This window comes from Penaeus chinensis, chromosome 31, assembly GCF_019202785.1.
Source record: "Penaeus chinensis breed Huanghai No. 1 chromosome 31, ASM1920278v2, whole genome shotgun sequence".
Lineage (NCBI taxonomy): Eukaryota > Metazoa > Arthropoda > Malacostraca > Decapoda > Penaeidae > Penaeus > Penaeus chinensis.
Window position 1 is genome coordinate 30,323,206 of NC_061849.1, and position 10,543 is coordinate 30,333,748.

At 34.7% G+C, this 10,543-nt stretch overlaps 2 non-coding genes across 2 annotated transcripts; one reads left to right on the forward strand and one right to left on the reverse strand.

Moving 5' to 3' along the window:
- The first annotated feature begins 799 nt into the window (after positions 1 to 799).
- Trnav-cac lies at positions 800 to 872 on the forward strand. Its single transcript has one exon. It is a non-coding gene; the product is annotated as a tRNA-Val (tRNA).
- Positions 873 to 8,958: 8,086 nt separating this feature from the next.
- Positions 8,959 to 9,031, reverse strand: Trnav-cac. Its single transcript has one exon. It is a non-coding gene; the product is annotated as a tRNA-Val (tRNA).
- Positions 9,032 to 10,543: the final 1,512 nt, after the last annotated feature.

A 10,543-nucleotide genomic window follows, 5' to 3' on the forward strand; every position in this document is an offset into this window, starting at 1 on the left:
GAGATATAAAAAATAAAAAATGAAAATAATAATAATAATGATATCAAAGCAAAGCTAGCCCGGAAACAACAAAAATCATTTTAAATCAGTCCTCAAAACTGTTCTTCATCGTAGATTTCCTAGTATCCCTAAAAGACGCTTTCATGCTCAAATCTCAAAATTAATTATTATGATATTTTTTTTTTTTTTTTTTTTTTTTTTTATATATCCCCGCAACTATCTTCATTCTCATCTCTATTGTTGGCACGGGATGTCAGCTGCATGACAGGGGCGCAGATACTTAACTGACATCGTAAAAGGCGAGATCGTCAAAATTTAAGGCCAGATATTTTGTCCTCTCGCTCTTTTTCTCCTTTCTCTTCTTGCCTTTTCTTGTCTTTTCTTGTTTCGTCTCTCTTACTAGCTGTCTATTTCTCTCTCTCTTTCTCTTGCTCTTGCTCTTGCTCTCTCTCTCTCTCTCTCTCTCTCTCTCTCTCTCTCTCTCTCTCTCTCTCTCTCTCTCTCTCTCTCTCTCTCTCTCTCTCTCTCTCTCTCTCTCTCTCTCTCTCTCTCTCTCTATTTCTCTCTCTCTATTTCTCTCATTCTCTCTCTCTCTCTCATTCTCTCTCTCTCTCTCTCTCTCTCTCTCTCTCTCTCTCTCTCTCTCTCTCTCTCTCCCTCTCTCTCTCTCTCTCTCTCTCTCTCTCTCTCTCTCTCTCTCCCTCTCCCTCTCCCTCTCTCTCTCTCTCTCTCTCTCTCTCTCTTATCAACCAGTATTTATATCATAACATTTTACAGATAATGATTCATAATTGTCATCGTTTCCGTAGTGTAGGGGTTATCACGTGCGCTTCACACGCGCAAGGTCCCCGGTTCGATCCCGGGCGGAAACACCAAAAATATTTTGAAGAAGTTGACTCTACATCTTGCTGGAACATAGGGTGATACATCCATATGAATAAATATATAATGCGTCACTTTTGCGTTGTTGCATTTATTATTGCAACTGATTGAGTGGCCGATAATTTGTAAGGATACCAAGCTATTTCTCTCTCTCTCTCTCTCTCTCTCTCTATCTATCTATCTCTATCTCTCTCTCTCTCTCTCTCTCTCCCTCCCTCCCTCCCTCCCTCCCTCCCTCCCTCCCTCCCTCCCTCCTTCTCTCTCTCTCTCTCTCTCTCTCTCTCTCTCTCTCTCTCTCTCTCTCTCTCTCTCTCTCTCTCTCTCTCTCTCTATCCCTCTCTCTCTTTCCCTCTCTCTCTCTCTCTCCCTCTCTCTCTCTCCCTCTCTCCCTCTGCCCCTCTCTCTCTCCCTCTCTCTCTTTCCCTCTCTCTCCCTCTCTCTCTCTCCCTCTCCCTCTCCCTCTCCCTCTCCCTCTCCCTCACCCTCTTTCCCTCTCCCTCCCTCCCTCTCTCTCTCTCTCTCTGTCTCTCTCTCTCTCTCTCTCTCTCTCTCTCTCTCTCTCTTTCTCTCTTATTTACACAGCTGAATGTTTTAGTTCATGGACGCCCCTGGAATACAAATGAACACTTGCGAGAGCATTTTATCGAAATAAAAAGTTATACACTGACTAAAAACATTCATGAATATATAAAAGTATGATGTGACTGAATTTTTAATTTATTTGGAGTGCAATATATCTCAGCAATGTTTCATATGAAACACCAAGTGATTATCAAATAAGTGTGTAAATGAGCAAATTTACCTTAACAATGAATACAGAATTTTGTTTCGTTACAGCTCATCACTAGTCAATATATTAATTACATAAGCTGACGTTTAACATTATAAACAAGAAACCTCTCAGAAATAATTACTGTATTGGTTAGATATTAATATCTCTTTCTCTTCGTTGATTTTACAAATATCATCAAGAAATTATCACGGAGGATTTATATATAATCACTTCGGACTTGTACAAAATTAGAGAGTGTTTATATTACATTGGGTATGCTAGTTTAAAACAATACTACGTTCAAGTGATAGTCAAGGGCATATAATACTATCACAGAGAAAGAGAGAGAGAGAGAGAGAGAGAGAGAGAGAGAGAGAGAGAGAGAGAGAGAGGGAGAGAGAGAGAGAGAGAGAGAGAGAGAGAGAGAGAGAGAGGGAGAGGGAGGTAGTGTTGCCAGGTACCACTTTTTGAACGAAAACTTTTTTATATATATATAACCTATTTTTATTGTGTGTCTACACTGAAGCACATGGAAATTTTAATTCATTATGTATTATATTTCGTGAGTCATTTGTTTATAGAAACAGGAGACATCAGCATCATCATCGGTATCGTTGTCATTAGCATTACCAACACCATTAACATTATTCTTTTCTTCTATTATCATTATCTTTATCATTTTTATTTCTAATTTGATTTAATTGTTTTGAATAAATATTTCTCGGTTAGAAAGAACAAAATACTTAACTTTATTACTCTCTGTTTCATACCATACCAATTGCACAATCAGGACAAATCAACCTGGATTTTGGGTTTGCATGATACAAATAATAATGATTTTTTATCTGTTATCTGGTCTTCTGGATCATGTTACATTCTTTACTGAGTAAATCCTACAGTTTGGTGCTCTGTGTGTGTGTGTGTGTGTGTGTGTGTGTGTGTGTGTGTGTGTGTGTGTGTGTGTACGTGTATGTGAGTGAATGTGTGTGTGTGTGTGCGTGTGTAGGTGCATAAATACATATATAAACAAACACAGTTACGTCTACATAAAGATGGAAAGAAAAGCAGCCTGAATAAGAAATTAGATAAAATCGTAACGGTACGCGCTCGCCAAGAGTTTGTTCGTAATCGAAATGTATGTATGTATGTATGTATATATGTATGTATATATATATATATGTATGTATGTATGCATCTATATCTATATATACATATATGTCTATATATTTATATATTTATATATATTATATAAAAATATATACATGTATATATCATATATGTTTGTATGTATATCTATATATATATATATATATATATACATATGAAAAGGATCAAAGGAATAACATCCAGCAACCTGATCCCTCTTATTCACGAGGACCAAAGCGCGGATTGCAGGACGGGAGTACGTAATACCCTTTTCCCTGTCACTGACCCAGTGGATAAAAGTCCGGGTCCTCAAAGGGAGTACCTAGGGATGAAGTGCATTCATATGTAAACAGTCCCCCGTCAGAAACGTTGGCGAAATGTAGCGTGTACTGAAGATTGCTAAGCTTTGATGAACTATTAACTATTTTGTTTTTCCTTAACTAGCGGTTTGAATACTTAAAAATTCTTTAATTATCACTGATGGTAGACAAAAAAAAAACCCACATAGGCGGATTACAGTAAAGCCTCTTAACAGGGGAAAACGCAAAACTTAAAGAAAAATGCGGTAGAGGGAGCTTTGACAATGACATAAGCTAAATTGAAACCCTAAAAAGGAGAGGTAGAATATTCTTACTCGGACTGAATATTGCGTAAAATTAAACGAAATGTTTTTTTTTTTTTTTTTTTTTTTTTTGGTACGTGTTAAAACTACGGCCATCACGGTTATTGAAGGTATACCTGCAAAAAGTAGCAGGGAGGTGGATGTATGCATGCATGTATGTATGTATGCATGAATGCATCCATATATGTATGTATGCGTGTATGTTTGAATGTATGTATGTATGCATTTATGTATGAATGTATGTATGTATGCATATGAACGTTTGCATTTATTCTTCCTTTCCTCTCCTCACCTTACCCTCACAATGTTTCGATGCGATAATTGCATTAAATCAACACGCGGCCACCAGCTGCCCCCCCCCCCCCCCCCCCCCGCGTGGTTGAGGGTCGTCCTGAAGAGGAGATCGACACACGTAGTGAGGTCGAGAGCGAATGCTACGTGTTGCCAAGGGAAATTCGACCCTATTTCGTACACGACTTCACTTCTTTTTGTTTTCTGCGCCGGCATATTGGCTCGGAGAGAAAATTAAATTGTTCGTAAAAAGGGGGGAAGGAACAGGACGCAGATAAATAGATAGATAGTAAAAGTCTAGAGGTGCTTCCGGGAGAGTGATTTTTTTTTTTTTTCTCAGTCCTACAGATCGTGTGAAATGACTTGTTCATTTTCCCTTTTAAGACTTAATACAATTTCGATTCAAGTTGAGTCAAATTGTTTTTGTTTTAGTTCATGGAAAAGGCTTGTTCAATACCCAAAAGGTTCAAATCAGCTTATGATTTAGATTTTAAAAACTTTGTCTGAAGGTTCAATTATTAGTCAAAGAACACATTCTGTTATTAAAAAATCCGCGACTGATGACAAGAAAGCATCCCCCCCCCCTCCCACTTCTTTGTCATTTGAGAAGGGTTGTGTGTTTACAGAAAAGATTCGCTCTTGATTTTAAAAATAAATATATAAACCACTGCTTTTGAGCGAGGAGAGGGAGCTGAAAGTTGAACAAGGCGCGGGGAAAACAAAATGAAAGAAGTGTGAAGGGGAGGGAGAGTGAGTGACAGCTGGCACGTGAGGAGAGAAAGGGAGAAAATATTGCTTCGATATGTGGATACAACTCTAGTTCTATTTAGTTTCAGGTTTGGTGAATTTCGAGAAAAAAAAAGTCTCATCTCTCTATGAACCGATTGTTTCATGAGTTTTTTGTGTTGTTGTTTTTTTCTCGTTTTCTTATTTGTTTATTTCAGTTTCATTTCATTCTTACCCTTTTATCTCTCTTTTACTTAAATCTAACATCGTCTTTTTTTCTATCCTGTTATATTTCGTTTATTCTATTCTGTTCCATTTTTCTTTCTTTCTCTCCTTATTTCCTGGCTGAGTTCTGTCTCTCTCTGTCTTCAACAATCCGAATTAGTTTTCTTTCTTTTCACGTTTTTAATCTCCTCCGCATTTCCCTTCATTTCGAATTAGTTTGTCTTTTTAACTTAACTTAAATCCCTGTCTTTCCCGTGTTACTTTTGTTTTCATCTTTATTTGATTTCCTCATTTCTTTTCTGTCCTTATTCTCATTTTTTTATGTCAGATATATCTTTCTTTCTTTCTTTCGCTTTATCTTTCTTTCTTTTTTTCTGTCTCTGTCTCTGTCCCTGTCCCTGTCCCTGTCCCTGTCCCTGTCCCTGTCCCTGTCCCTGTCCCTGTCCCTGTCCCTGTCCCTGTCCCTGTCCCTGTCCCTGTCCCTGTCCCTGTCCCTGTCCCTGTCCCTGTCCCTGTCCCTGACCCTGTTCCTGTCCCTGTCTCTGTCTCTGTCTCTGTCTCTGTCTCTGTCTCTGTCTCTGTCTCTGTCTCTGTCTCTGTCTATGTCTCTGTCTCTGTCTTTCTCTTTCTCTCTCTCTCTCTCTCTTTCTCTCTCTTTCCTTCTCTCTTTCTTCCTCTGTTTCTTACTTTCTTCCTTTCTTACTTTTTAAATTAAATTGGCGATGCCTTTGGTCTGTCGCTTTGATCATGAACGAAAGGGATAGATGATTACATAGGAAATTAAAGGCCTTTTTTGTAACATTTCCGAAACCCTTAACACTTTGATACACTCTGATACATGTTCGCTCTTTACGCGTACATTACTGGAACCTGTTGAAACATCTTTTCCGTTTGTATCAAAGTGTTTTTTGCCTTAATACACTCCGGCCAGGCAATCAGAGCGTGACATTTTTTCAGATATATTGCACGTATTCTCATATTCTGATTTATATCTTTATTGATTACATTCATTGAGTCATATGACGTGGTATTGAATGCCTTCAGAATCATTCTGTATGTCTATGATATAATTTTACATATAATCAAAAAACAAAAACAAAGAAAGGACGGATATCTTGATTTGCTGATATAACTCAATCAATAAGTCAAGTAAATATCCGTGATCACAGTTGTCTGATTTGGACACAGAGGTCACTCGCGGTGTATACGAGACAATGCAAAACATATATATATATATATATATATATATATATATATATATATATATATATATATATGTATGTATGTATGTATGTATGTATGTATGTATGTATGTATAATACATATATTATATATATTATACATATATTATAAATATATTCATATATGAATATATATGTATATATATGTATATATATACATATATACATATATATATGTATATATATATATGTATATATATACATATATAAACATTCGCCCGTGGATATCAAATACAGAAAAGGGCAGTGCGGTTCTCTCAAATAGATGTTTCACTTGTGCCCCAAAGAAGAAAGACAAATTAAATCCTGAACTTCACACCATCCACCCGTTTTGTGTTATGGTAATTAAACGTTCAAGTATCTTGATATTCAGTGTGCTTTATTAATACAATCTTCATTGAAATGTATACTTCTGGTTCATTTCTATTTCGTTATATATATATATATATATATATATATATTATGTACACACACATATATTAGTATTCTAATGTGAGGGTGATGTTGAATCCCTTATAATAAAACGGGGAGGGGGGGACGTAAATTTCATACAATAAACAAATTTGCATAATTTGCTTCGTGATAATGGTAATAATGTATTCAGGACATATGTCTGGTCCAATTATGGTAAAAAAATGTAAGTGATATATAATAAATAATAATAAATAAATAATAATGAATAATAATAAATAGATAATAATAATAAATAATAATAAATAAACAATAATAATAATAATAAATTATAATAATAATAAATAATAATATATAAATAAATAATACATAATGATAATCAATAAAACAAGAAAAATAAATAATGATAATATATAATAAATAAATTATAAATTATAAATATTAAATAATAAATAGTGCCTCGTGATCTTCCTTTGTATCTCTCCTCGGACTAACAACAGAGCAACGAAGGTCCCTCATTATCTCCCTCTCACTACTTATGCCAAACCCGTTCCTGTACAAACCTGGGATTTTTTTTTTTTTTTTTTTTTAATAAATAGAGAAATAAATGAATAACTCTCGCTCTCGGAAAACACGTTCGGGTACTTTGGAGGAAAACCTTGCAGATTCTCTTCACTTCCGGCATGTGGTTTACTTCTCTCCTGCCCCGCACGTCTTCCACGGAGAGTAGAGAGAGTTGCCGAGAGAGGAGGAAGAAAGAGGGTTATATATGTATGTGTGTGTGTGTGTGTGTGTGTGTGTGTGTGTGTGTGTGTGTGTGTGTTTGTGTGTGTTTGTGTGTTTTTTATTTATCCTTTTATTTATTTATTTATCATTATCTATATTATTTATTATCATTTATATATATTTATTCATCATCATTTATATTTATTTTTCATTATTTATACTTATATATTTATTGAAAAATATTCACATTCTATTTATTATCAAACATAATCATACGCAAATCTATTTCTAGGCTCGTTCTTTTAACAATTCCTAACATACCGAAATCGTGTCATTATCATTATTTTTTATTTATTTTCTTTTACTCCTTCGAATTTACGCCTTGTGGAGTCCGTCGTTTTCCTTCAGTGAAACTCGTTCTACGTAGGCAAAGATTTTCGATAAGTTGTCTTACGCTCGATATTGCATACAGTGCTCTGGCTTTATCGTACGGATTAATGTAGATGTTTTTTTTCTTTCTTACTTTCTTTTTTTTTCTTTCTTTTTTTTTTTTTTTTTTTTTTTTTGTTAGTTTGAACAAAAAGGAAATAACAAGAGGAAATAGTGGTCATAAATTCATGAATCTTTATCTCCATCGTAAGGTGTGATTACTGAAAATTATTTTTCTGTTGCTAATGTGACTGAGTTTGGATATATACGCAAGCATAGGCTTACTTACATCATTTATTCATTATTGTATGTATTACTATTTTTTATTCTTTGTGAAGAAAGATTCCTCTTTCGTTGATCTTTGTTATTAGCATAATTTTTTTTTTTTTTTTTTTTTTTTGCGAGTTCTTGAATTTGTTATGGAAATACAAGTTCTGTAAAGTGTTACATTTGTGTATTCGATAATCTATATGTAAATTAGTAATGGAAGTAGGTAATATGCCATGATAAATACGACGTACAATGACCGTGTTAATTATCTATACTTACACTATACTATACTATCTGTATCTCTACCTTCACACATCTCTCCTCCCGTTATCCCTCTACCCCTTTGCCCCGACATTCTTAAACTGCAAAGAGGATACCAACGACAAAAAAAAAAAAAAAAAAAAAAAAAAAAAAAAAAAAAAAAGGAAATTGTCCGAACTCGTCCCAACAAACGCACTTTGTATTCCCAGAGAGCAACAGCTTCTCTTCGGCACTGTGGCCCTAATTTCCGCCAAGTAATGGAACTCGCAAGACCGTCAGCGTCAACTCGCTTACCTGTGACCGGAGATACGTTCAGGTATCAAGTATGAAGGGCTCGGGTATTGAGGTATCTGTTAGCAGCACAGATATTGAGCTTTCTATGGGTATCAGTGGCGGCGGTGAGGAGTGAGAGATGTGTCGCCAAGCGGGTTTGCATTTTCCCCTTGTTTGCAATATTCATGTGCGCGAAGAGAGAAATAGAAAGAGAGAGAGAGAGAGAAAGAGAGAGAGAGAGAGAGAGAGAGAGAGAGAGAGAGAGAGAGAGAGAGAGAGAGAGAGAGAGAGAGAGAGAGAGAGAGAGAGACGAAGGAAGAGAAAATGTGAGTAATTCAATATCTCGAAAATAATTATGGTTTGTTTCCTTTCGTGTGTGAAGTGCGCGTGAGACAGAGAGACATGGAAGACGAGAAAGAGAGAGGGAGAGACATGAAAAGAAAAAGATAGACAGACAGGAAGAGACGGATGGAGAGAAGAGACTCAGATATACAGAGGAAGAGAAAAAGATCGATAGTGTCATGGAAAGAGGAAGAGAAAGAAAGACAGACAGACATAAAGAAAGAAGAATTCAGAAAATAGTTTTCCGAACAGTGAAGAGGTACAAATGCTGCATATTTCGACTCTTTCTGTTTGTAGTATTTATGTGCGCGAAGATAGAGAGAGAAAAATAAATCACGTTCTGTTTCCGCTCGGGATCGAACCGAGGACCTTGCGCGTGTGAAGCGCACGTGATAACCACTACACTACGGAAACGATATTAACCCAAGACGCCCTCTATAAGATGTTCTGAACTAAATGCTGATTAATAAAAGGGAACGAGCAAGAGACAGAGAGACATGAAAAGGGAAGAACAGAGAAGAAAATGAGGAAAAGATATAGACAAACAGAGAGTGAAGGAGAGAGAAACAGAGAAAGATAAAAAAAAAAACAGACAGATATGCGGAACAAGAGAAAGAGAAAAAGAGAGATATGGAAAGAGAAAGAGATAGACATAAAGAGAGAAAGAGACGGAAATTAATTCTCCTAACAATGACTTTCCGCCAGATTGCAGTTTAACTCATCCATACATTCAATTTAATTATAAGTTGCAGAAAGGGGTTATAGGGTACAAATGCTACACATATGGATTCATTTTGGATCATTAACTTTACGAGAGGCCATTTCATCTGGGTTCGAGTCACATTAACACACACCTAGCACTCCTGCGTCGAAGGTTGTTGTTTATTACATAATCCTAAATGTATGTTTTATTCTAAGGTATAGTTTGCACCCCCCCCCCCCCCCCACTGTTTAAGTCTTCATAAAAATAAAACATACATTTCATCAAATTACTAATAGTCACATGATATCAGATAATATGTTGATTTTTAAGAACGCCTAGCCAGATATGACACGAATAGGTTTGTTTTTCGAATCAATAAATGATTGTATAATTCCCTATAAAATGAAATGAATGTATGTTGCAATCTTCTGTTTCAGGTGTCTTTTTTCGTTTCTTTTAATCTCAGTAGATAAATTTACTGGAATTAAATATTTCCACTTGAACGAATCTATATATGAGAAGTAAAGTGTTTCACCTGAATGAGAAGTAATTAAATTCTAGGAATTCGATTAATGAAGATAATGATGATTAATGATAACAATAATAATGATAATGATAATGATAATGATAATAATAATAATAATAATAATAATAATAATAATAATAATAATAATAATAATAATAATAATAATAATAATAATAATAATAATAATAATAATAATAATAATAATAAATAATAATAATAATAATAATAATAGTAATAATGATAATAATAATAATGATAATAATAATAATCATCATCATCATCATCATCATCATCATCATCATCATCATCATCATCATCATCATCATCATCATCATCATCATCATCATCATCACCATCATCATCATCATCATCATCATAATAATAATATTCTTTATTTCAGCTTCAGCCACACATATATAAAAGAATAAACAAATATACACAACTGAAGTACAAGAAAGTAAAAGTTGGCAACATCTTGTTTTTTATGCATTAAAAAGAGCGTTTAATATAAATTTATGCACAAGCAATGGATGATTAAGCAAATGAAAAATCAGAATCTATGCATAATATTTTCCAAGTTCGTAATTGTAGGAGTGATATTTCATGTTTTTAGCGTGGAAATTATGTGTAAAATTTAAAAATAAAAGTTTTTTAGCGTATAATTTTTTTTTAAATATGGGGGAAATTACATATTTTT